A 27,838-nucleotide genomic window follows, 5' to 3' on the forward strand; every position below is an offset into this window, starting at 1 on the left:
AAGAAGATGTAATGGCACCAACTTCAAGAGCAAGGAGCTGTTCAGGCTCGGTGTTCCTAGCCCTCTTCCATTAAAATTCGTCCTCCTGTAGACATCATGCAGAACAGAAAAGATGCAAAGGGTTGCATTTTGGCATTAACACCTCCAAACAGCCTTTCCCCACCCCACCAAAGAGGCTAAATGGGCTGTCAGACGATCCCTGTCACACCTGTGATGCTGGACCTGGAGACAGCCTGGGGAGGGACTGTGGGGGGACAGCGCTGTGTGAGACCAAGGGCACAGCCCACCCACCACAGGAGCCAGGGGATGCCGGGGTTAGGGCAAGGCAGGAGGGAGGAGAAGACACCAAACAGCTCAAGTTATAACCTCGTATCAAAGACAACCTGATCCTCTCCTGCCATCCCGCTCCCACTCCAGCCCAGATTCTCTTTTTATTGTTTTTTTCATGTGTGTAACGCCGCCGTTCACATTGAATAAGTACCGTTGCCAAAGTGACCACAGAACCTAGAGTAGTGTTCAGCTCAGACTTCCTGGAGCTGTGAACATGCTATTAATTTAATATCATATTATTGTGATATTGTAATAGTAACAAGTATTTGTCACTACTTCCTTTTATTAAAGGGAAATTCTGTGCCATTTGACTAGTTGGAATACAATAGTATGTCAAGAATAGAGTTTTTTCTTTTGTTGTTTTTAATTATGCAGAAACATGGTGGCTTAAACCAATGCAGATTCTGTGTTGGTTTGAGATGGTTGAAGATGGATGTAAATCTTTAAAGACTTTTTTTTAGATGTTTAGCTTTTCCTCTTTTTTGGGGTTTCTTTTCTGCTCTTATCAATTCCATTGGGACCAAACACAGACAGTTGTGGCAGCTCAGTCCCTGAAGGGATGAGGCTGAAGTCTGGTGATCCATGAGGATCCATGGTCTTCCCTAAATTATCTAAGTCCACCAAACTGGGCAAAAAACCCACTCAGAATTACATATTGGCTTTGTGCCTCTGGCTGCCACTAAGCTGGAAAAGCGACACAAAACAGTCCCACTCGCTGTACTGCAGTGCTTGAACGGGGCTGGAGGCAAAACTGTCCCAACCCAAAACTTGGAAAAACATCACCTAGCAAATGTCTGGCCCTTAATCTGTGAAATGAGGAGGAAAAAAGAATTAAAACAAGAGCTTGTGTTTGGTTTCAGCATGGGGGACAGTCCGTCCTTCGTTCATCCAAACTGCTGCCCTGGTTTTGAAGGAATCTGACAGAATTTTATTCTGTGTTCAGCGCACAGTTGTACTCGGGTAGACACATTGTATTTGGGTGCATGTGGGACAGCAGGTCCCTGTGTGTGGCAGACTGCTATGTCTGTCAGGCTGAGGCAGCCAGACAGTCCCAGGGTGGTTCCCAGGGCCTTTCACCATCAGAGCCCACCTGCTAGCCAAGGGCAGCACTCCCTTCACACTCCTTTACACACCACAACATTTAAGGAACAGCTTGCCAGGTTTCTTATTCCTTTTTTTTTCCCTCCCAACTTTTTCCTGTTGGGAGGAATCAGTTCTACCCAGAGATACAACCACTGGATGACAGGCAGGTGTTGGATCCAGTGCAAACTGCTGGAGACTGCCTGTGTTTGGGGTAGGAATCTGATCCTACAATATTTTTTAAATAATTACACTAAATTCAACCTGTTGCCTTTTGTCAGCTGATCCCAAAAACCCTCTTATTTTCTGGCTATGTGAGATGAAATTATGGGAAGGAATAAATATCCAAAAGCTGATTTTTTTTTTAAATTTTATTTTTGGTAACCCATAATGGGCACAACCTATTCTTGAAGATCTCAAGTTAACCAGAGACGGCTGCTTCCTCAGGGATAGTATCCACATTGTCTTTAGTTGAACAGGGAATAGTTTCATGCTGTGACAGGGTATTTTCACACTGTTGGATTCAGGTATTTATTTGTCTATCATTATCTTTCTTCTTCCTCGTTTTGTAAAGGGGCTGATACATTTAAGTGCTGGACCAGTTTGGGAATTTTAAAGCTTCCACCCAAAATTATACCAAGGGACTGTAGGTTTTTAATTGGCAATAAGAAGAGACAAGCTACAAAGTGTTGTTGCCTCTGGATAGTGAAGGGAAGAGTTTTGCTGCCTGTGGGAGTGTTCCTCTGGGATAACCATCCCATGGCATTTCAGGGGGGATCAGTGCCGTGTCTGAGCCCCCTCTGACAGCACTTAAGTCTGGGAAAATTGGTTAAAAAAAAAGGAAATTAAAAGCTTATGAAAACAAAGGGGGGGAGCTCCTCACTTCATCTGTGCAAACAGTGTGTGGAAATCCATCCGTCCCCGTGCGCGCCGGAGCAGGCAGGTTACAGACCCCATCGAGCAACTTGATGCCGGCTCATTTATTTCCCTCGCCCACCAAATTAAAAAAAGGGAAAGGAAAAGGAAAGTGCCTGGGCTGGAGCTGTGGGCAGGGAGATGGGGAGGAGAGAAGCACCAGCACCACCTGGAGAAAGCGCTGCTGGCACAGGGCCATGGCACTGAAAGCCCTGCAACACTGGGAATCAGGGAAAGGCTCCAGGCTCACTCCAAGGGCAGAGCCTGGGCTTCGGCATCGTGTGGGAAGAAGGGACGGAGCCGGTGCGAAGCCCAGCGAGTCGGGGACAAGCCTGATTTCACGGGGCTTTGCATCAGGGTCTGACTTAAAAAGCAAAGAGGGATTTGTACTTTGATCCTATTTCCATCATTTCAACTTGCAATATCTTTACGTTTGTAAGAAAATCATAATAAAACCAATGCTAAACCTTTGTCCCAGTCCTTTTGGGAGTCAGCTGTTAGCAGTAATACTAAAAACCCAAATTGCAAAGCACTTTTCTACTGTTTATTTTCTACCTTTCTTACTTTGAACTGTCGTGATATTGAAATCCCACTGATCCCACGATTGTTAGCTCTGTATTAAAAAAATAATAATAAAACCCAGGTTTTTTGTAGTTTGCTCTGTTTAGATTTTAGCCTGTGGCTACTTGTACAAGGAAAATAAAACTAGAATAAATGAGCCTGTGTGGAGTTTTTCTTGTCATATGCAGGGCTGTGGTGTGGGGATTGTTCAGGGCAACTTGGGGCATCACCACTTCAGTGGTGATGAATCTGGGTCCTCTCAAAGAGCATCTTCCAAAATTTAGCATTTAAGAGCTGAGGGTTTTTTTATTTTGATACTTTGCTCATAAACTCCAGCCAAGCCATCAGCAGAGTCCTTCTGGAGCATGGGGGCTCTTTGGGAACTGGGTAAGATGAGACCTCTAGGGTCACAGTGTGACACCTGTGCTCAGAAGTGCAAATCAATTTCCAATTAATCTTGGCTCTTGCTCAGCTATTGCTGCAGCTGCTTTTCCCATTGCCTGCAGCGCTAGGTGAGGGTGGGGAGGCCCTGACACAATTGCCCAGAGAAGCTGTGGCTGCTCCATCCCTGAAATATCCAAGGTCAGGTTGGATGGGGCTTGGAGCACCCTGGGATAGAGGAAGGTGTCCCTGCCCATGGCAGGAAGTGAGAACAATTATTAAGGTGAGAATGATTATTAAGGTCCCTTCCAAGCCAGACCATTTTGGGATTCTAAGCTGCATCCTTGCCCCAAAAAGGGCTGTGAGCCACGAGCCACCCTCCTGCCACTGTCCTGTGTGCTGCTCCTGCTGCCCTCGATGCCAAAGGACAGGCAAAGTAGAGGCTGTGGGGAATGAAGGAGTGAGAGTGAGCCCAGCAGCTCAAAAAGCAGTGAGTGAAAAGTTGCTTCAAACAAATCCCCGAAGCTCTCGGAAGAGCTAAATTGCAGCATGGATTGTCTAAATATATACTTCATAATAAATACCAGCATAAAAACTGATTTTATTTCCCAGTGGCAACACAAGAGGTGAAAAAAAGATCAGAGTGGGCTCACTCAGGGGATTTTCGTGTAAGTTCAGGGAAATCTGGTACTGCAGATAGCAGCTGCAGAGTCAAGGTATTGTATAGAGCTTGTGGCTTTCATTAAAAAGGACTTTCCCTGCCTTCATGGCAATAAAAAAAAGGTTTGACAATATTAATCTGAAGTCTTAGAAACTAAGGAAATAAAAAACCCCAAGCAATACGTTTAAATCACTTTGATTTTGGGTTGTTGGAAATATTAAGAGCCTTCAAAAAAACCCTACTTGAGTGCTCAAAACTCGTCTTTAGTAGAAGCAATCTCCTTTTGACCACGCGCATTCAAATTTCTGCTGGAAACGTCTCAAATCAACTCTTCAGCTACAGAAACACTAAAAAAAAATTAAGTTGGGTGTTTTCACTCCAAACACCACATTCCTGCCTCAGATTTCGCTAGAGATGTTACTGCTAATGTCCTAGTTATAACCCTGCCAACACAGGAGAATTTATAATATCCCATAAAGCCCTAACTATCAGAAAGGTCATTTTGGCATTAATACCACTCGGGCATCATCGCTTCATTTGCTGACACTTTTACAGAGCCACGCTTGATTCCAGCATGGCTGCTGTAAAACCTTTACAGCAATGACCTAAGCCTCCAAATATCATCTTAAAAATCAAGAGCTGGAACATCTTCATCAGCAAGTGCAGGCAGCTTGGAAAGGGTCTGCTCTCTCTCAGTGTGGGGTTCCCCAAAATCCAGGGTGAGCACCCCAACCCCACTGCTCCAGGAGGGATTTATTCCTCAGCACTTAACCTCCAGCCCTGTTATTCCCAGCACCTTCAGACCCCACCAGTGCTCGCTGCCTTGGCTAAATTAAAAGTCTCCTAATTTCATGCAAAATTACCAACCCCTCGCCTTGCCCAGAAAGCCGTTTCCTTAGCGCTAAAATAGCTAAATTAGTCTTGCTCGGCCTCGTAAAGGAGCTTGTCTTGTTTATTGAGCGATAAATATAAAGGTACAGTAACTAAATTCATCAGTCCCTAAACGCAGCCATTGGGAATGGCCATTTCCACCATCCAATCTACGGCTGCATGAATATTTCAGAGTCCTTTTTCCCTTGGGTGCTCGCCTTATCTCTGGAGCCTGGATATTATTTTCTGCTTTTCAGCTTTTTGGATGTATTGGAGGAAATGTCATTATTTGGACCTGGGTGGATTACAGTTGACTTTCCTAAGCCAATTTATATTGGCAAGCTGCTGTTTTTAAAAACCCCTATAAATCACTCCCATGAATTTTAATAATATAACGTGGTTTCAAACATGCTCCCTTAATACGTGACACACTATTACAGCCGGCAATCGCTCTCAGGTTGTGAACTCCGTTTTGCCGTCACCTTCAGCGAGCGCCGCGGGGGACGAGCGATGCCTCAGCCACAATCATGGAAATACCCACTCCTGCCCCAAATACCTTGTCATTGCAGAGATTGCAACTTAACAGTGAGACCTCAGAGAGGTTGGCACAGAAATCATGGGGGACTATTTGATGATATTTCCCTAAATAACGATATAAGATCCACACCCAGAGTGCAGCCCCAGGCTGGGATTTGTGGCTCCAAGTGGTCCATAAACTCCCACACACCAGGAGACAAGGCTATGCCTCCTCATCACCTATGGGCTTATTCTGATGAGCTCTGTCCTCTTCTTGTGCAAATTATATTCATTTTCTTCCCATTCCCATTGCAACAACTCCATGCTGTCTGCCAGCTCTCAAGGGGTGTCTGGCAGTGGAGAGTGGTCTCCTGGCCAGAAGAGAAAGGGCTAAGAGGGATAAGGAATAAAAGCCATGGCAAAGGAGAGACCTTGGGAGATCTTTGCTAAGGAACATCCGGGATCATATGGAGGAACTGATGATGGGGTTTGGTGCCCCACTGGTGGCACTGGTGATGTCCCCACTGGAGAGCTGCTTGTTCACATTGCTTGGTGTTAGTTGTACAGAACCAAAACATAAGAATATTCAACCCTGGAAGTGTTCCAGGCCAGCTTGGAGCAGCCTGGTCTAGTGGAAGGTGTCCCTGCCCACAGCAGGGGGTTGGAACTGGATGGTCTATAAGGTCTCTTCCAACCCAAACTAGTCTGTGATTCTGTGAATATAATAAGAACATCTGCAAGAAAGAGGATCTGTAAGGGATGGACTATTTGCAGGCAGGAAAAAACATAATGAGCCAGTCTGCTTTTTGGCTTCCAAAAGCAGTGAGGGCTTCCCAGCACAGGATGCAGCAGGATGGGGGTAAAGGGGATCCAAGGACCTCCTCAGACCTTGCCACTGCCTGCTTAGCTGCTGCCAGCACCACTGAGACCCAAAGCAATCCCTGGTTTAATATTCTTGGGAGAAAAAAATAAAAATCCCGTTTGTTCAGGGAGCAAACAGGCTTTTCAAAGGCTTTAGCTGTGATGATTTCCCCTGAAATGTTGTCACGTTCATCATTAATCTATTTTTTCCCTTTTCTGTAACTTAACCTGCGACAAGCCGACATTGTAAGTGCTTGATTTTCCAAGAATAAATTACAGTTTCATAAATGGTATTTTGCTTCACTGCTCAATTTGCAAGTGAAATGATGCCAATTGCTTTGTTCACAGGATTTTATCTAGCACAAACAATACCATCCTCGAGATTTATTTATTTTTTAACCCTCAAGTTATTTTCGGAGCCTATATAACAGAATACATGGAAAAGTACACGACAGCCCATATGTTTTGGCATTATCGACTAACCATAAGCAGATACAAGGGCCCACGTGCCTATAAAACATCGATCCAGGAATGAGATGTCACACACAGAGTGAGACACTGCCCAAAGAGAAAATAATCCCTTAGATCAAAAATATTTACAGTTGCCCCATGCTGGGCTAGAGCGCCCTGAGTGACTTTTTATATGCATGATTTATGATTTGGGCCTGGGAAATCAGCTTCCCGCAGCTTCTCCTAGGGACCACCAAGTTGCCTCATGGACCAACACATCCCCAGTGGGATCTCCAGAACATGGAGTGTCTCAGTCCTGTTGAAAATGTGGGTTCACACTAGCTTTTTTTTTCTTATATGATAAAATTATGAGAAATAGGAATAAAATGCAAGCTCCTTGGAGCTATTTATGTTTTTTAAATGCAGAGAAATTCTCCATGCTGGGAATGCCAGCTCTGCCCAGGGACAGCCAAGCCACACAAGCTGGGACATGTCAGCATTAAACCCAGTAAAGCCTCTCATCAAGGGAAGGAGAAGAGAGAAAAAATCCCTGCATGGGAAATATTAATGTTGCAAGATTTGGATAACAGCCATGGCTTCTGCTAGGATTTCTTTAATCTGTGTTTTTAGGGGAGACCTTAGTAGAAAAGCCTTCATTTGGAAAAATTTGGTATAAGACAAAAAATGAATTGAAATAGTTGCATTAGGGATGGAAACCTGGTGTTTGAGATGTTTATGCTCACTAATAAATTGGGATGAATTTGTGGAGAGTCTGGATCTTCATCCTTTAACAGACCCACCCCACTGGAGCTGGCTGGCTCCTGGTTTTCCTGCAGTTGATAAATCATTTAACTAACACCACAGAACTCCGAATCTGCAGGTGATGTGGGCAGCAGAGGCAGAATTTGCATTTCTAACAGAGAAACTGAGGCACAGAGAGAATATTTGTCTTCCCCTTCAGATACGAAAATGTGTTTGCTCTCATCCCTCCTCTGCTTCTCGCCCCACTTCCCTCATCCCCCTGGATGAGACACTGGGAAAAGTTTTTGCTATTCCCTTGCAAATGGATACTTCAAGACAGACCCAGACCTTCAGAGGCTTTGGCACTGAACAACGATGAATTTCTGGTAACAAACCACATCACAAAACAGAATTGTCACCTTTTGGGCCACCCCAAGAGGCAACATGGAAATCCCAGTGAAATGAAACATTCTCAGCCGGACAAAGTGTGTCCCAGTGTCCCTGTTGAGGCCATCATTAGATTGTTACAACATGGAAAACCAAAATAAAACCATTTAACAGCAGTGAGGGCTTGCCCACTGCAGGTACTGTGTGAATGTGTCCCTCCGCGGCTTCCCCACACACAGAGCTGCTGGCCATGCGCTGCGGGCTCAGGGGCTGGGCTGCTAATGGCTTTAAGCGGCGCTAATTGATCCGTGCAGTCACTGTAATTACGGAGCAGGATATGGTGGCAAAACATGGGCAGAGCATTAACTGCTGCGAAGGGAAAAATCCAAATCACGGGTGAATCGATCTTCAGGCAGCCGGCACTGACAGCCCCGGCCCTCAGCGCTCAGGATTTTCCAATGCGCTGAGCTTTTCTGCAGGAACGTGCTGATTTCAGGAATATTTGATGGGAAGAAGGGTGGCTGTTAGCTCTTTTAATCTATTTCTTTGCATTTTGCCTTTAAGCCCAGGCTGAGCCACTGCGGGTTTGTCCCTGCTGCACTGAGCAGCCCCTAATCCAAAGGTGCCCAACAGAAAGCACTGGGTATCTTTGCAATTAATTACCCTTAATGACAACCTCCAGCAGCATTAGTGCAGGGTGCTGTATGAGACACCATGAAGAGCTGCTCTGTGCGTGCAACAGGGGCCCACTCCCATCCTTTTCCTAATGCAACTTATTGATTATTCTAATTAAAACATGCGTTAGTAGGTACTTCTGATGGTGAGGGGTCGTGTGGAGTCAAGGGGAGAGGGAGCAGCCCCCAGCTCCTGCCTGCAGACAGGGACTCCCAGCAAGTGCCTGAGGATGGAAAGTGGAATGAACAGGGGAAGGAGAGAGGGCTTGGCCAGGGGACAGCACTGGGAAGTGACAAGGTGTAGGAAGATGACATTGTTTTGCAGTAATCTCCCAACCTTCGTTAATACTGCTGTCACAGCACTGACGGGCTATGTTAATTAAAATGAATGGTACATGACAGAGCAATAATTCCATTATTTCTCCATGCTTGCACCTTCCCGTGTTTCATCCTCCAGGAGCAGGGGAGGGAGAGCAGGGGGCACGGTGCCAGGACCGGTGTCCCTGAGCAGCCGAAGGTTCCTGACGTGCTGCCTCCTGTCAGGGACGTGGTGCCCACAGCAGCAAGGCGCTCACGGCTCCACGGCTGCCGGTGCCCTCCTCACCCTGCACTGCTGCCACAGCAAATCCCTGTCCCTGCAGCCGGGAGGGTCCACATGCCCCATCCACCCAGGGACACCCCGAGAGCAAGGAGGCCCCTGGAGCCACAAAGAGCATCCAGTACAGGGACAAACCCTTCCCTCCCACAATCAGCAGCCACAAGCAACAGAGAGGCACGGACTGATGGTGAATCAAGGGTTTAGCTAAAATGCCTCTTCTTCAGAGACTGTTCTCCTGCCTCCCACACCTCTCCCTGCCTCTGTCCAACAGCATTCCCAAAAGACTAAACACCTTTGGTTTCCATGGCAGCCTGATTTTCAATGAGCATCCTTCAAGTCTTAACCGGAAAGAAAGTGTTTCATTAATGCATACAGGACACACTGGCATCTCCCCGGGGCGACAGTATCCTTCCCCCAAAACTAACACCTTCTGCCCATAGTTTGTTTTTTTTTTTATTTTAGTGGATTGATGGACTGATGGAGCCATGGGAAGGGGCTGGCCAGCTCTGCCACTGACTCACGGAGCTTGCTTAGAGAGGGACTTGGGCTGCTCTTGCTTGGGGAAAATTAAAGAAATAAAGTGATGCTGAGCATCGGGAAGTGGCACACGGAGCTTCCCTCCGGAATGGCTGCCTCCCCTCCAACCCATTGCAGGGGGACATTGACACCTCCCCAGCTGTCCCCTTCTGAGCTGTCCTTGATACCAAACTTCTGGTTTTTGTTTGCCTATTTCCATCCAGACTCTGCTTCTGTCTCCTGTTAAACACAAGCTGAGCAGTTTGCACAATCACAATTTGCCATTTCTTTTGGGCTTAACCCCATTTAGTGGCTCTGTCAGGCAGATGGTGCCCAGAGCGGGAGAATAGGAAACTAAGGAACTAATGATTTGAAGCAGGGCACTTCAGTCCTGCAGGATGTCATAAGAAAGGGTCAAAGGACATTCCCTCCAGCCCAGGGGTGCCAGTGCAGGGCAAAGCGGGATGTGTTTGCTAAGTGATGTCCAAATAAAGTAACCGTTATGCAGAACAAGTGAAATTTTTTAGCAGAGGATGCCTGGGGGAGGATGTGGAGGATGCACTGAGGCAAAGCAACCCAACCCTCACTAGCCTGGAACCTTTCAAAGGTTTTTTAAGAGACCCCAGGTCACGGCACAGGCTCGGCCCTGGCGTTTCCCAGCGCACAGGATAATTGCCGTCCAGCCGTGACGTACCCTCTCGCTGACCCCGCCGGGGTCCCAGCCACCCTCCAGGATCTGGCAAGGACAGATATACGGCAGGACCTCAGGGGGCTCCTAAAAGCAGGTCACACCAAAACAATACAGCTTTGTCAGAGGCACAGGGGGAGCGAAGCCGCAGTCGGCCCCGACTGCTGCCGCAGGATTTACTGCCCGCAGATGGGATGGTGGTTGTGGATGATGCACCGAGCATCGCCCTGGGGCAGCCAGGGAAAAGAGAGCTGGGAAAGTGCCCCCACACTTGGTTTGGTTTCTGCTTTGTATGTGCAGCATCATCTTTAGCTGCAGCAAAGGCTGCTCTCTGGAGATCAGGATTTGGGAAGTCTCAGGTGGGTCCAATGCTTGGCTGACGTTCTCTGCTTGGCCTCATTATCCCTCCAGCTGGGGTGTCTAGTTCCAGAGCTCGGAGAGCTGACCTGAGCTGCAGAGCAGGGTTTGCCCCCAGCGAGGCTTATTCTGCTCTTACATCACCCTACCATGGGAAGAGCCTGCCCATGTGGACTAAGGCATCTCAGAGAGACCTGGACCTCAGTCCTCCATCCCTGAAAGGAAAGCAGGATGCTGCCATGCCAGAGCATGTATTTATCCATCATATTTACCCAAGAGCTTAGGAAGGAGCTAAAGGGACATGATAGAGCCTGTCCATGCACCAAAGGGTGGTCAAAGACCACCAAAGGTAAATGCAGACAAAGATGCTGCAAAGGATACAGCTGAGATAAAAGGTATTATTTCTTAGAATATCATCTAATAAAGTTAAATTAAGCATATAATAACTGTCCATCTTAGCACCTCCCTCTCAACTTCTTTTGAGAGGACACACTTCATTAAGACACAAAATCTTCAGACACACTTAAAAAACCCCACCCAATACATTTTGCCTTGCCCAGTGCTAATAAAGCCTTCTGCATTGCATGGGGCTTTTTAATAGAGAAAAGCAACTTTTCCTAATTCTTCTGCAGAACAAGGGTAGTTTTCACAGCCAAATTTCAGAGCAGCCTTGCAGTTCTTTGACTATCCTTGCTACACCAGTCTGATGCATTTCCACAGCGCAGGGCAGCCCATTGAGCCCTCACAGCAAAGCCTCTGGTACTTCCATGAGGCAGCTCTCTGCCAGGAGAGAAAACCCATTACAGCTCCCAAGAGCAGATACACGTTGGAAGCCGGCAACATCATTAAATGAATATTCATAAGTTATTTTGCTACATAAACAATATTAATATCACACCTTCCACCTTCGAAAGCCTATTGCAGGCAGGGACTCATTAAGACTCCAGCAAAGACCACTTGCAGACTTTCAGTTACATGGAAACTCAGAGACTTTATTAAACATGAGCAATATATTTATTTAAATAGAGTACAAAGCCTGGATTTGGCCACCCTAAAACACCACTCAGAGCACCGAATCTCCGAACAAGCCGATCAAACAAGGCTAATGTGTGCAATATATCTTGGGTGAGTAATATACAGCCACATTTCCTGCTCCATTTACCCAGTTTTAACTACACCTGACCTACTCTTATCCTAATAGAAAACGGCTGCTCTTCTCATTGCCTGTCCTCCACACATGTTTTTCTGATAATGACCAAAACTAAATCACTTCCCTTTCTCCTAACTGCTGGGCACCAGCTGTCTTGTGACATTTAACTACAACAAGTCCTTTTGCAGGACCTCCAGGTTAGTTCCTGGGGCCCTGGACCTCTGTTCCTGTGTCCTGTCTCCTGTCTCCATCCGGGCATCGGAAATGAGGCATTAGGTGAAGTGCTGGGTCCTGCACTGGGTTACAACAACCCCATGTGACATGACAGCTTGGGAAGAATGGCTGAAATGCTGCCTGGTGGGAAAGGAGCTGGGGGTGCTGGCTGACAGCAAACATGAGCCAGAGTGTGTCCAGCGGGCAAGAAGGCCAATGGCACCTGGCCCAGATCAGCAATAATGTGGCTATCAGGACCAGGGCAGTGACTGTGCCCCTGTACTGGGCACTGCTGAGGCACCTCCGATCCTGGGGTCAGTTCTGGGCCCCTCACTCGAGACAGACAGTGAGGAGTGTGTCCAGAGCAGGGAACGGAGCTGGGGAAGGGCCTGGAGCGCCAGGAGCGGCTGAGGGAGCTGGGGGGGCTTAATCTGGAGAAAAGGAGGCTCAGTTGTCCTCAGTGATCTTAATGATCTTTTCCAACCTAAGTGATTCCATTATATGATCCCAGCCCCATAGGATTTCCCTATTTTGCCACACCAAGGAGGCATGTGAAGGAAAACCTGGGAGCTTTCTCAGCTCTTACTGTCACTCTCTTTGCGAGCCAAGGTCTCCCTGCAGCAGCGAGGATGCTGCTTGTCAGCAAGCACAATGCATCGGTTCATGCCTGGGTGAGAGGTTCCCCCAAACCTGTGAGCATCCCCTCAGAGAGCAGGTTCAGCTTTGGAAAGGAGAAAAATCTGTTTCCAGCAGTGGTTTTGCCCCCCATGGAGCTTAGCTGAGAGTGATCCATCGAGGTGGATTTAAAGCTTCCTGAGCAGCATGTTTAAATGGCCAATTTGACCAGAAAATGTGCTTGATTCACAAGCGCTGGCTGTGTTTCTCCAGTGCTGAGAAATCACAGCCATATTTCATTATTGTTACTAATTGCTATAAAGTATTATGGGGAGGCGATGGCACAGGCAGAAAGAAATATAAACCCTTTGCAGTCTATTGAGCCCAGAGAACATTTCCCAAGCTTGCTTAGGGGTGCAGAAATCGGTGCTCGGTGCAAATAAATGAGCAAAAGCATTTTCCGAAGGAATTAGCGCATGGCACGAGCAAATTGCAGCAATTGTGTCTCTTCTTTCCAAGCACTGAATTGCCTCTATAATTCCCCATCATTTAGTTGCATAAATCTTGCACAAATAAACCAGCAATTTGCATACGCACAGAAAAGAAATTATAGAAACACAAGGAAAGATGTTATATTTTTCCTTCATGAGCTGGAAATAAATATGCATTGCTTACTGCCTAAGCTGTGTTTGGCCCAGCTCAGAAATAAAAATTTAGGAAACCCTTTAATTTCAATAATAAATACGTATCAGAGGATGAAAAAAATATAATTTGCGGCATATGGAAGCCACAAGTTTCTGGGTTGTTGCATCATGAAGTGCGAGCTATGTATGCATGCAGAGGACGCAGCATGATCATAGATCAGAGAATCCTAGAATGGTTTGGGTTGGGAGGGACCTAAAGATCAGCTGGTTCCAACCACCTGCCATGGGCAGAGACATCTCCCACCAGACCAGGCTGCTCTAGACCATGGGTCACACCAACGTCTTCAAGACAGTGGCCAAAGGATGCTCACCAGAGCTGACAGAAGAGCAACGCAGAGGGGTGAATGCAGCTGCCTCTGGTGCAGCTCAGTCAAGCACCTACTGAAATAAACGCAGAGGCTCTTGGGGAAGCAAACATCTCTTGAAGATGACACTTCCTTTATGCATCATCTTGATTTTCAGTCACAAAATGCTTATATTTGTTGTGACTTCTATGGAGAACTCTGAGGTTTCACTACCACAGAAACCCCAGGGTCAAGGCCAGCAGCAATTAAATTATATCTCTAAATTATTGAGCCATATCACACCATCTGGCTTTAGACCCACTCGGACCAAGGCACCAGTGGGCAGCAGGGGTAGGAGCAGCTCTGTTTGTCATGCTGGTGGAGGCTGCCCAGGGGAGCAAAATAGCTGTTTCCGATTAACTCCCCGTGTGACTGATCTCATTCTGGAATAAGAGGGTGTTATTCCAAAACACCATAATCCTCTTCCAAATGACTTAATCACGTTTGGAATAATATGCTTTCCTTCCAAAACATTCATATAGGAAAAAAAATCAGGGGTGAAAAAAATCAATCAGAAACAGCCCTTTGTAATAACACCTTGTGCAGAAGAGTTCTCAGTGGGGACATGCGATACCGTGCTGGTTTACAAAGATTTAATAAATCACCATTTGCAGTAATTCCTGCAGGCTGGGAGAGCAGCATGACTGAGAGGCACACAGCATCTCCTCTTCCTCACTCCAAAGCTACAGAACTCCATAAGGATCCCACTATGCACTGGTGCCTCAGGCATTCACCCATGTGTCTTGTGCTCCCTATGGACCATTTATGGCTGGAGCATTGCTGCAAACCCAGTGCTTGGGGATGGTTAGTCAGGCCAAGCTGGAAAGTAAAAGTAGGTGGGAACAACCAGACTGTGTCCCAGGAGAAGGTGCCACAAACATCCACTGGCTCTCTGTCTCTCTGGCTCTCTCTGCTCTGCATCTCCCACACCACTGGGGCAGGAGGGCCCTTGTGTCAAGAAGGAGAAAGAAGCAGTGACTTGGATGAAAGCATGAGCTCTCACATCTTTCATCCATTAACTAATCATTCCTCCTGCACAGCACATGTGCCAATTCATCATAGGTGATCAATACCTTCCTTGAGGCCCCAGGATGATGAACATCTCTGCTGATATTCAAATGACCTTGAGAGAACAGGGGCAGCTCCCTCAGGCACAGGTCAAAGAGCCAAGACTGAAGCATCATGTAAGATGATACATGGTCCCAAAATCTCTCTCTAAGGCACAGAGAAATGTTTTTGGCTAAAAAGCTTCTCCAGAACCACGAAGGAAAATTTTAAGTCATGCAGATGCTGGAAGATGATGCTGGACCAAGCAGACCTGGATTTTGTGTGCCAGGCCAGAGCAGAAGGCTGTGACAGCTGCCTGCAAAAGGGCAATGTGGTTCCTATCCTGTGCTCTTGCTCTGGGCTTATGGTCCATTCACAGCATCTCTGTGTAGAATTAAGATGGAGTCACAAGCTGGGACCTCCATTCTTCACAGAGACCAAGAGTTGATGTACTCCTGTGTGGCTCCTTTCTCAGGTGCAGTCCTTTGCTCAATCCCTAAGGCCATTACCTGTGTCAGGGTAAAGACCAAATCTCCCTCTCCAAATCACTGTTCACCTCACCAACCCAGCAGATCCCAGGAGTTGACACCCTCCTGTGTGAAGAACTACTGTCTTCAGCTACAGCTTTCCCCTCTGCCCATATCCAGCCATGCCAGCAGGAAAATAAACTCCAGTCCCACTCCATGTGCACTGCAAACCAGGGCTGCCCACGGACTACATACAACATGTAGGGTTTATTTTTCTCAGGAGAAGATAGATAACCATAGATAACTAAAACAGCTTCTCACCTTCACAAACCTGAAAAGCAATCCCTTAAGACAGTTGTTTGTCCTGCAGAGCTCCATGTTTTGCCCCAAAAATAATTGAAAGAAATGCTGAGAACTGGCAAAGCTCCTACAGTAGTTGTTTGCGTGATTTAGGTTAAAAATAATTGCTGTCCAGGCTTATCTGCCTGACATAAGTAATTAGATCACAGAGTACTTATAAGCTGCCATTTCCTATGAGCATATTTTAACATGGCCTTTATCGTTTGACCTTTATATCTGCAGAGGCTTCATCCGCTCCCTGCTGCTGTGATGGATTTATTTTTGAAGATTGGGCTCAGGCTTGCCAGTCCTCGGGCGAGGATGCAGCACAGGAGACAGATTACAGCCCCAGCAGCTTCTGCAGGGAGGAGGAGAAAGCCTCTCTTTATGTGGAGATGTGCCAGACCCAGACCCTGCTGCAGCTCCACCAGAATTAATCTCCACAGTTAAATTTATTGTTTGCACCAAGAGAAAGGGAACAAGAGAAAGAGCACTAGAAAGGGTTGGGCAGTGTAGAACTGAGGGAACATGGAAACACACCACTGAAAGGGAATGGTTCTTATCATATGAGACGTATTCATATATCTCATATATTAATGCTTTCCAAAAAAAACAAATTCATACATTTTCCCCTCAGAAATGGAGAAGTGTGGTGATCCCCTCTTGTACATCCCAAAAGCAGGAGTGTGCTTCCTGGCTCATGGGTGAAGCAGCTCCCTGACTCTCAAAGCTCAGAGAAGGCCAAAAGCAAAGTGCTAAGAAGAAAAGAACCCAAGAGAATAGATCACTGTCATTACTTTCAGTCACAAAGACAGCTACAGGGAGACATTGATCCTATGCACAACAAAACCTACAGATATAGAGTAGGACTTGAGTCCTCCACAGCTGAACAGCTCTGAATAAATTTTAGAAAACCAAACAAATCTAACACAACATCAACTACTTTCTTTCCATTTTTATAAAGTCCAGACTTGGGTAGGTTCTCTCTTCCCATCAGCATCCCTTGAGAAGCAACTTGACTTTGCTGGAGATGTCGGACTTATAAAATAAGAGATTTCATTTTTACACCTCACCCAACTTTTTAATGAAATATAATTTCCTTTTAAAAGACAATTGCAAACTTCCCTCACAACTGGTGGATATGGTTTTCTTTTATTGTCCAAACTTCCTTAATGACATAAAGACCCTAAATTTGAGGGGATTCAATATTTGCAGAGCCTTTTAATATCTTAATGGATGGCAATCTCGTTCCTGTCTTCACGCAGATAACATGAGACACTGAGATCAGAGTTATTTTGGGAGAACACACAAAGAGGTTGCCTTCCTTAGGGGACCAGGCTGAAAACCCTGGAAGCTGCCAGTCAGGCACTCTTCCTGCTGAGTTTCAAATTATGAAGCAGAACAGTAACACTGAGCCTCACCTCCATCTGGCAATGGTGGGAGCTCTCCTATCCACATTCTCTAGCACTCCACACCTTTGGAGTAGGTGGAAAAGCCAACGGGACAGTTCATCCCTTGCCACTTGGTAGGACATGACATGGATTGAAAAGATGCTGTACCAGCCATTCAACCAGTGCTCCCTTCCCATCACATCTCGAGCAAGCCCCCAGTCCATTTGCTGTGGTTTTCTGCTGATGGTGTGAGGTGATTTGAGCAGCTGAGAAGGACCATCAGTCCCATATAAAAGCCAGAGCTGTTTCAGACCTGCTTTCAGAAGTGGTACAGATGGAAAAAGCTGCTGCAAACCAGTTTCCCATCAGGCAGGCAAAGCCAAAGGTCTCTTCCACGTTCCACAGAAGTTTGTCTCATCTGTGAGTTTGTCTGTTTTAAGGGGAGGCAGAATATCTCTTAACAGGATTTCAGGGCTGGTTTATCTATCAAGGACAAAATCCCACAATGAGACGACATCACTGAGAGATTATCCTGTGTTCTCTGAAGGAGAGAGCACAAGATTATCCTGAAATGAGGCTTGTTTCTGTTGAGGTAATGAGAGATAATTAGTAACCCCCTTTGCATAGCTGGGTGACCCAGAGAGCACTCCCAAAGTAGAAAAGCAGCAGCATTTCCAAAGGGAAGAAATCCAAGGTCTGACATGGACTCAATCTGAAAGAAAAACTTCTGGAAAGGATCAGGGCAAGGCCATGAATTTATGAAGTAGTTGTTCGGCTGACTCTAATTTTTAAAGCATTATTATCCTTTTAGCAGGGCTGTCGGGTAGATGGAAGCCAGAGCCAGTGTGATGAAGAGCAGCTGAGTAGCGATTTGCAGCAATTCCTCCTGCCTTCCACACTTTTTTTCTGCAGAGCAGCAAGCCAAATTGCTTGTAACCAGCTTACTGCAGCCTGAAATGCTGCAAAAAGGGAAATTTCTGGGTTGGTGGTGTAAGGAATGAAGAGGGAGAATGAAAAAGGAAGAGAAACACCAATGGCAGGTCCTGAGATCGACTGGCATTCCAAAGGCCTAAGCCAGACAGGTGTTGGAAACATTTACTTTGAGATCCTGGAGATTCTTTCTAGACTGACCCAAACAGGGCAAACCAAAGAGTCATTTCTGCAGATTTAAAAGCATTTTGTGTGCCCTTGCAGCAAATCCTCATCTTGCTCACAGCTGTATCATCTGCATTTCTCCAACAAAAGCATCCCTGTTGGATGCAGCACCCCTCTAACCTTCCAGGTGCTCAAAAGCCACCGTTTAAGTAATGCAATCAAAACAATCCAGCTAAAAGCCTTTCTTCTGGCCTAGACTGACATGAACTGTTCCTAATAAAGCTAAAGCTCAGTGGGACAACTAATGGGTGCTTATTAGTAAGGCAATGCACTATTCATTCACCCATATAGAGAAACTAATGGGGATTGATGGCCAAAATACAGGATCAGGATTTACCTCTATATGAACAGCTGATAGGCTGATGATCTGATTAATCTTAGGTATCAACGGGGAAAGTTCATACCTGGCTACTAAAGAGATAAACAAAATATGTGAAAAATAGCATCATTGGGTCCCTGAGAAGGTGTCATATTATTGCTGGTATTAGGTGAGATTCCAGAGACGTCCACCTTTCCAAACAGCACGGGTTTGGGAGCAAGTTAGAAGATGGTGTAACCCAGACAATGCAAGAAAGCAGCTGGAAAAACCTCTGAATGAACCTTCACACTCAGAAAGAGTAGGCTTATATAAGATATTAGAAAGAAAATTTACCCTGTGAGGGTGGGAAGGCACCAGCCCAGAGAAGCTGTGGATGCCCATCCCTGGAAGTGTTTAAGGCCAAGCTGGAGGGAGCTCTGAGCAATCTGTTCTAGAGGAAAGTCTCCCTGCCCATGGCAGGGGAGTTGGAATTAGGTGATCATTAAAGTCCCCTCCAGCCCAAACCATTCTATGGTCCTCTTTTTTTTTAAACCACCTTGGATACAAACCTACCTTTTCCTGATTAATCTCCTCCCTTCAGCAAACACTTCCCAAGATTTTTCTAAAACCCAAGATTTTTATACCTTTGCCCTAGAGCTGGTGGAGGAATGGTGTGATTTGCTGAGCTGAGGGAAGGGCATGGTCACCTCTGGGGCTTCTAAGTCACTCTTCCCTGCAGCAAAGTATTCCCTGATTTCCATCCTCCCATTTCCTTCCCTTTGAAAGGCCTCTGACCGGATCACAGATGGCAATTCCTGTGTGACAGATCCTAATGTCATTATTGATGACAAACCAGATGTCCAAGGAGACATAATGCTCCTTTTAATCCAAAATTCATTAAGAGCCTCACCTTTGTAGTTTAGGGTGAGTGCAAAGGTATCTTCATTGGAAGGGGTTGGGGCCACACATTTTTTTTCCTCGTGCCTCAGTTTTCCTTTGCACAGCATGGCTGGAAGTGACTAAACCAGACACCAAAGGCATCCTGTTCTCAATAACAGCATCATTAAAATGCTTCAAAAATCTCTCTTGAACTTTACAATGGCCTGGGAAGGGACATGCTGGATGTGAGTGTGTTATGAACCTCAAGCCATTACAACATGCTGCTCCTGCTCCTTGCTGCATTTTAGGTAAAATAATTCTTAGTCAGAAAGAAAGAATTCCTAGTTTGGGTTATGGAGCAATCCAAACACCTAATGTATCAGTTTGTTTCCTGCCAAATAGGAAACAGCTAAATATTATATATTTTTCCATAGATTAAGTATTGTATAGCAGTCCTGCTATAAACCACTGGATTAAAGGGAATAACATGGGACCAGCAGGAGATGCAGTGTGGACCACAGGTAGGTAGCAGCAGGTAAAACACCACAGGTGGCTTGTTCCCACTTACATTTTAAAACAAGAGCTCTTGTGCTCGTTATCTCTCTTGGAGACAGGGGAAAAAATCCCAACAGCCTTTGTGGCAGTGAAGACAAAGCTTTGCTCAGTAGGAGATGTTCTATACAGCATAATGTATGCCGGGAGCAATCCCGGTGTTTTATGGGCCCGCTTAGTGTGAAGTGCAAAACAGGCTTGGGGCTGAGGCTGCATTATTCATGGGGGACCTTAAATATTTCAGTGTGAGGCTGAGGTAGGGAACAATGTAACAATAGTGTATTGTCCCCTTTCTTCCCCTAAAATCATTGTTTGTGTTAAAGAAGGCAAGCAGGGAATCTTTCCCTTTCAGTCTAATGCCATGCACTGACACATCCCAGGGAAAAGCAGGGTAGCAGTGAGGCAAACCCCACAGTCCCTCCAAGAGAGGGGGAATTGTCCCGTTGTCTCCTAGCTCCCAAGGAAATATCAGTTCTGTCTTTAGAAAAGGAACAGCTCAGTGCTGGACATATATTTTTGGAGATGATTCACCAGTTTTGTGCATGAAGGGACACATCAGCAGGTGGGTGTGCAGACAAAGAAAGTTTCTGGTGGTTTTTCCTCTTCGAAGCAGCAGAATTATTTCCATACCACTCTCCTGTGTATGACTTGCTTCATCAGAAGCAATGGCTGGTTTGCAGCAGGGCAGTGGGAATAACCCGAAATGGCAATGTCTGGGGTAATGCGGTCAGAGCAGTGGAGGGCAGAGGCAGGTGAGGAGGCAGAGCTGCCTCTGTGCAGATCCGCTGCTGCCATCAGCCGGCAGCTGCAATCCAGCACAGGGCCCTGCCCGGGACAAGAGCTACGGCAGACACAGCACACACCTCTCATACCAAGCCCCTCCTTGGCTGTTTCCACCGAGAAGAGGCATCCTTAGGCTCAAAAAAGAGCAACGCAGCAGATGGGATGCTCAGCACAGGGGAAAGCTGGACCTCTCCAGGCAAAATTTGCCTTTAATTGCTGCTTTATCATCTCCAAAGCCACAGAGGTGAGAGTCACAGGAGCTTAAGGACAAGCCTCGCTGTGTCCCAGGCTGGGTATTTTGGAACTCTGCAGAAGTCAGATCATGCTGGCAGCTCCTCATGGCAGCACAAATTCACCAGTGCTGAATTTGGACCAGAGCTTCAGGGTCCAGTTCTCTTGCAGACAGCCTGGGTCTTGCTACTTATCCCTATAGACCTAGTCTCATGTTGAGACTCTTGAGCAGAGTGAGCTTTGGCCAAACTTCAGATAACCAGTTATTTCAGAAAACATGATTCTGGCCAGCGCTACATGAGATTCCAGACCTTTCTCACTTCTGTTTCCCTTCCTGCAAAGATAAATCTTGGCAGCTGTCTCTCGCACGAGATAAAACAACCAGTTCCCCACATCTGACACAGCTGAAGTGCAATGAAATCCCTGTTTCTGCTCTTTTTGGAACCATCAGAAAGAAATTCAAGTGACTTCCCTGACAGTGAGAAATCCTGGTATTTCAGTTTTGATGTTTAAACTCATCCATATTCCTTCTCAGCTTAGATCAAAGTTCACAGCCAGAAATTCACATTCCATAGCCACAAAACCTTACACTAATCCACTTTGTTTATTTGTGACCTGTTAGATGTGCTGTGCTATCTACGTGGAGTAATTTGCATCCTGTTCGTTCCAAAACAAAGCTGCACAACTCTTCCTTTGAAACCAGCCCTCCAAAGGTGGGGAGACATAGGGCTCAAACATTTCTGAGGAAACAGCCCTTTATTTGCAAGGAGATGTTGCTGCCTTCAGGACAACTGCTGCACATGGACAAGTCTCTCACTACAAGGCTGATATGACCCCTTTGCTGACTTCCCTTTTGTTTAGATTAACTGATAATTACCAGGCACAGCTGTTGGGGGTTTTTTGGGGTTTTTTAAGTAGATAGAGAACACAGAGATTGGTGTTGAAGGCTGGGCACAACCTGCACACAAGCCATGCCAGAGCACTCAGCTTTCTCCAGCAAGAACATTCCTGAGAGCCAAATCCTGATGGAACCCTTGCACTCCCCTGGGTATTCCCATATCATTTATCTCCTTAGCATCTCCTTTGGGATGTGGGGAAGAGGCAACAGGTCCCCCCTTTGCTGCAGGGGTGTCCCTGCAGACCCACACACCCCCTGTGCCATGACAAAGGTGCAGCACAGACACTGGGGGTGCTGCCACCCCAGCTCCTGCCAGAACTGACCCAGAGCCCCACTCCTGACCTGGCTTGGATTGGAGTGCATGACCTAGAGGTGAACTGCTCTATATCCCATATCCAGTCTCCCACTGAGTTTATTTTCTGGTGTGGCAGATCAAAGACTGCTGTAAGGAGAAAATCTATCAAAGGCTCAGCACCCCAACATAGATCCAGCCCGCTTTTATGTTTACTTTCAACAAGCATACTCCTCCCTATTGTTCAGCAATTGCTTTAAAATGGACAATTATCAGATTTCCCTATTAATGGGAAAAGTCAGGCAATCATAAATCTTAAAACATGCTACTATCTGCACACTGCATGTCACACATTATGGAAAAACCAATCTGTGGAGGAAAGCTATTACCGAGTGACCATGTCTGGGCTCAGCAGCTGGTTTTAATTTCAGCAGAGGATCCCCTCTGCTTCCCAGCATCCAGCAGCACTGCTCTCCCCACTGCTTCCCTGTAAGCACTGCAAAACTACAGTGTTGGCCTCACACTACAGCAATTCAGTGCTGCAATCAGCAAGGAGAACTTCTGCATCTTAGCAACTGCCAGCCCCTCACTGCATCCACCTTGTTTCTCATCCCATCCAAGAATGGATTGGGTTGGAAAGGACCTTAAATATCATCCTGTTCCACCCCACTGCCATGGACAAGAACACTTTCCAATAGACCAGGTTGTATCCAGTGTGTTTGGAAGAAGTGAAAAGTTCTTTTACTTGCCCTATACAATGACCTACACAAGGCTGAACCTGGTGACACACGGCCTTTCATGTCCTGGTACCTCTCATATGGCACAGACAGCAAAAGAATGGACCAAAAGATACAGGTTGGTCTTCTGGATAAAGCAGCAGAATGTCATTCAGGAATTCCTAGGTGGCATTCTGGCCCTCTCCATCAAAAAGGGCGGGAATCTAAAGCAGCCTCGAGGACAAATCTTTGTTCTGCTACAGTTTACAAGTGGCTTTGGATAAATTCCTTAACCACCCTCAGTTCCCATTCCCTGTGCTAACTGGGATACTCATGCCCAGTTTACTGGGATGTCTCATGAATTATCTGGTATTTGGGAAGCTCTTAAATCCATGTAACTCACATGTAAAAATGAAATGTGATCCTGCTTTTAGATCAGAACAACAATAATTCAGAACTGAGCACATTTTGTTTTGATTTTCCTAAGACTGAATTCACTGAGACAAGTGACAAAGAAATATGATTCACCATATTCATGACTACTTCCAAAATGGTTTACTTTAATCTGAGCAATTGGAAAAATGTTAAAGGCAAAACTGCTTTACCCAGCTGACTTTAAAAGGTTGTTTCATTCCACATTTCTGTTTTCAATAAACATCCCAGGATAAAAACATCCCCTGCAGCAGATCTATGCAAAGGACAAAAAGGCGTTAAATTCAAAGTGGGGGCGGGTGGAAGAGATAAATAGTTTACTGCTATTATCTTTACCATATGTTCTATTCCAAGTGGATACACATAAACAGCATGCAATCTTCAAGCTCAGCTTTAGACTCTTTGAAGTGACCTGACCATACTACTGATTTATTTCAAACTAACCTTTCTCTTTGAACCTTAGGTCAAGGTTAATTCCATAATAAAACATTCCTTATACAGCTGGCTGTTCCAGTGGTGCTAGCAAGGAACGAGGCCCTCAGTCATAAGCATTTGTTTCACTGAGTGTGGTATTGTATTTCTATTTTCCCTTCCCTGTATTAATTTCCTTCACAGACCCTAGTTAAGGGGAAAAAAAAACTCTTTTCCGGTCCATGAGATCAATTTTAAACACACTGGAATTAAATGAAGACATTTAAGCCACATTTCTTTGCTGAAATGCATCCGCCAACACCAGAAACTATTTTTATTACCATCTATGTTTAATAATCAGATCTTCAATTTCATAGGAAGCCACACAGCCATGTTTTTCAAACTCCTGCACTGGCAACGACCCTTTCAGTATCTTTTATGAAACCATCTCTGCACTGAATCACAGCAAATCACCAAGGATAGCTTTTCTATCTAGGAAAATAAAGTGAGAAAAAAGAAACACATCTCAAGGGCCCTTCTCAAAAAAAACCAAAGGAGAGCTCCTTGCCAGTGCCCCAGCCAGTCTTGCCTGCCTGTAGGTATAGAAGCATGCCAAGCAGGGGTGCAAAGGTGTGGTAGAAAGCTTGGAATGTGGGATGCACTCACTAAGAAACACTGAGGGGCACAACACATTGGTCAAGCATTGCTCATCAGTTTTTTTTCCAGAGGACTGGAAAGATGCTTTTCAATTTCAGTCTCCAGCCCATGGCACATACTCACAGCAGTTAATTAAAAAGCAGCAACACCAAAGCTAAACCAGCAGCTGTTCCACATTTCTCCCGACTCCAGAGCCTTGCCAACACAGTGCCTCTTGGAGCTGTTGGGAGAGGGATGAGCAGAAACCTTTTTTTGGGTTCAGGGTTTCTGCAAGGCACAGGCTAGAAAATCTCATCTGCTGTAGCTAACCCTGAGGGGAACTGTGCTTCCCCTCCAAAGGAACAATGATGTTATCCAAGCTTATCCTCCCACATTTTGCAGGCCTGAGTCTACAGCAGTTGATGTTCAGGATCACCAGCACACCAAGGCTCACTTCCCCTAAAACAGCCCCAAAAGCTTTCAGCACTTCACCTCTGGCTTAGGAACAGCTCTGTAAAACAGGGTTTAGCCCCGTGTTCAATGAGTTTGAGCAGGCAGCACTCTCAGGCAGCATCGATACAGCAAACTTGTTATCTCATCAGTATGTGTCATTGGGAACGCAGCTGAGCCTCCGTAATGGGAGCCCCATCCATTTGGAGTCCCAAAGGTAGGCATCGGTTTTGGATCAATGCTCTCACAATCTCCATTAACTATTAAAGTGCCAGTGACATTTTAGATCTATTTTGGGTTCATTTTTTAAACCATAACAAGGTCACAGAAGGTCTTTCACTGCATTTTGACTCTCTTAGAGTAATATAAAAAGTGGTGGCACAGGAAGCCCAGCATCCCCAGAACTGAGGTGGTTCCAAGGCAAACCTTTCCCCTCCAGCTCTCCATTCCCATTTCACCACACTGTCTTTCTTTTCCAGCTTCTCCTCAGGGACTACTGCCTATTCCCACTCCTTAATCACATGCCAGGACACCCCACTTCCAACAGCAGGGCCCTAGCTGGCAGTGTCCTGCATATCCTGCTCTTGACCCATGCTCTGTCCCAAAACCACAGCCCTGGGCAAACTTGGAGGTAAAAGATACAGGATGCAGAAATTCCCAAACAAGAGATACACCTTTTGCTATGTGGTGTGTCATTCCTTGTCCCACAGATATCAAAAGCAATAGTCCCCCTCTTTCCTCTAACACAGAAATTGGTATCTTAAATGAGGGCACAGGAATTATTAATATCAGTTCAAAAGTTCAAAATAACAACATAAAATTCCACCTAAATTCCACATCTCTACCATTTTCTAAACTTCTTCAACAAGCACCAAAAAATATTACATCTAATGATTTACTAGCGAATGAAATCAGCCAATTAGACAGCCAAGGACTGATATTGAAAAAAAGGATCACACAGAACAATTTAATATCATGGGAGATAATAAACATGTCCTGAGCTGGATCAGTGAATGATGTTGCTAACAGCCTGTCAGACATATCAGATATTTACAGCAGAATAAGGCACCACATCAGATAAAGTAAAATACATCCTCTCAAGGATATAGAAATTTGGAAAGGAATCACTCCAGCTGCATTTCAAGTCTGGGTAATTTCCATAACTCCTGAGAAAAGGCTTTGTGTGGTGCTAGCTCTCTTCTTAGGGCACCCATCCATGCTGCTGGCATGTGGGAGACACTCCGGAGCAAGCAAGTTGAAAAATAGCACAGACCTCACAGACTGGACAATGTTCTAAAGATAAAAACATGCACAGGTATCTACTAAATTGAGTAGTGTAAACTAAAGGCACCTTTAAAGTAATTTTGTCTACATGCTGTCATTAAATATGTCAGACCCAAGCAAGTATTTGTGCTGTCCTAGAAATGATGGCTTAATATTACAGACTTTTTGATGCAGCTGCTACGGAAAGGTGCTTTTCTGGATAAACTAGTAAAAAGCAAGTAAACAAAGCTACAACTCAATTCAATTATATATATTATTGTGAAATATCTTACAATTTAATGCAACAGTGCACAGGCTATCTGGTTATACCCAAAATTTTGAAATCTGATCATTATTAAGTGTATTCAGAATTATTAAACATTTCAAGTCATTCCAGTGGATGATTAAGAATGGGAATTCTGCACCTTGGGAATCAAGTTCCCTTTTTTTTTTTGCTTTTGACCAGTTTCACCTTAGACAGGATATAACACAGCTGGTGTTCCTATTAAAGAAGGCTGCCAATTTCAGCTCCAGCTATCTCTGGAAATCCAGCTACAAGATGAGAGCCCAGTAAAAAGTATTCACAACTGACCTTAGCATTTTTCTGAGCATCTGTGCATGCCTGCATCAGTTCCTTCGTGGATATGTGCAATATCCCTCCTGAATGAAGAAACCAAGAAAGGTGTTAGAAGACCTCAAATATTGCTATATACTTACAAAATTTTACTCAAGATACCAATATCTGATATCTAACAGCATTTGGGCTGAGGAGGCTTCCACCTTGATGATGGGAATTTCTAAGACATTTTGGGACTGGAAAGAGGCTTCACAGCCCTAACACCACACCAGCATTCCAGGGAGGAACACTGAGCCTCAATTTCAAGCAACATAGGGAATGCAACCTGATGAAGAGGTTAAATTAAAAAGAGAATTCCTCTCCCTTAATCCTGCAATGCCAGCCTGCGGAGATGACTCAGACAAACCTGGATTCTTCCTCAAGACTACAAATTTGGATGACAAAGGGAATTGCTTTGTCAGGGAGGAGTAATGACATCAACATGTTTTTGACTTAAGTAAGTCTGTTAAAATTAGAGCTACATAAAACCAAACTTGACACAAAAAACAGTCTCCTTAGATAACCCTTCTAGTTAATCTGCTGTTTCACACGAATGCAATGCCCAAGATGGGAGTTTGCATCTGCCAGGCCCCAGCAGTTGAGGGCAGGGCCCTGGGACCCTCCCAGTGCTGTGCAGAGGATGGGGCACAAGCCACCTGACAGGGCCACTGTGCAATTAACACCCCAGCACACTGTCAGTGTCCCCCCTCTGTCCCCTGCCATGGGCTCCTGATGTGCTTGCACTCTGGGTATCAAGAGCTGAGGTCCCCCTCCATGTCCTCTTTGCCCCATGGTCTTGGGGCCTGACTTGGTCTGTACCTGAGGTAAAGGTGACATTTCCCCTCCTGACCCATAAACCCTTCCAGTCTCTGAGAGGAACATGCAATTGCTCCCTTTACTCCCTCCAGGTCACTACCTGAGAATAAGATGCTGCTGTACCCTGTAGGCCTCTCGCAGTTTCCACCTGAAGAGAAAGCACCATTCTCCCATATCCCTCTCCCAGTCTCTACCTGTGAGGGTGATCCCATTTTTCATGGTACCCCTTTTCTCAATCTCTACCTGAGGGCAAGGTGCCATTCCTGTCTATACTCCTCTCCTGGTCATCCCCTGAGGGGAGGGTGCCGTGGCCCACTCTACCCAACTCTTGATCAACACCTGAGGGGACGGCGCCATTTTCCCACCGCACCTCCCTCAGTCTCATCCTGAGGGGAAAGCACCATTCCCTCGTCATACTTTTTTTCAGGTCATTACCTGAGGCAAAGGTGCCATTCCCTTTCGTACACCTCCTCCGATCTCTGCCTGAGGAGAAGGCGCTATTCCTCACGAACCTTCTCTCGGCCGCTGCCTGAGGGGAAGACGCCACTGCTCCC

The 27,838-nt window shown here is 45.8% G+C and overlaps 1 long non-coding RNA gene across 1 annotated transcript; it reads right to left on the bottom strand.

Moving 5' to 3' along the window:
• Positions 1-27,788, bottom strand: LOC128934866 (uncharacterized). Its single transcript, XR_008482892.1, has 3 exons — positions 27,720-27,788; positions 26,445-26,512; positions 1-85 (listed from the first exon to the last, which is right to left on the bottom strand). It is a non-coding gene; the product is annotated as an uncharacterized LOC128934866 (long non-coding RNA).
• Positions 27,789-27,838: the final 50 nt, after the last annotated feature.

The sequence above is a fragment of the Melozone crissalis genome, unplaced genomic scaffold (assembly GCF_028551555.1).
Source record: "Melozone crissalis strain CALT ecotype California unplaced genomic scaffold, PUWL_Pcris_2 ptg000014l_1, whole genome shotgun sequence".
In the NCBI taxonomy this organism is placed as follows: domain Eukaryota; kingdom Metazoa; phylum Chordata; class Aves; order Passeriformes; family Passerellidae; genus Melozone; species Melozone crissalis.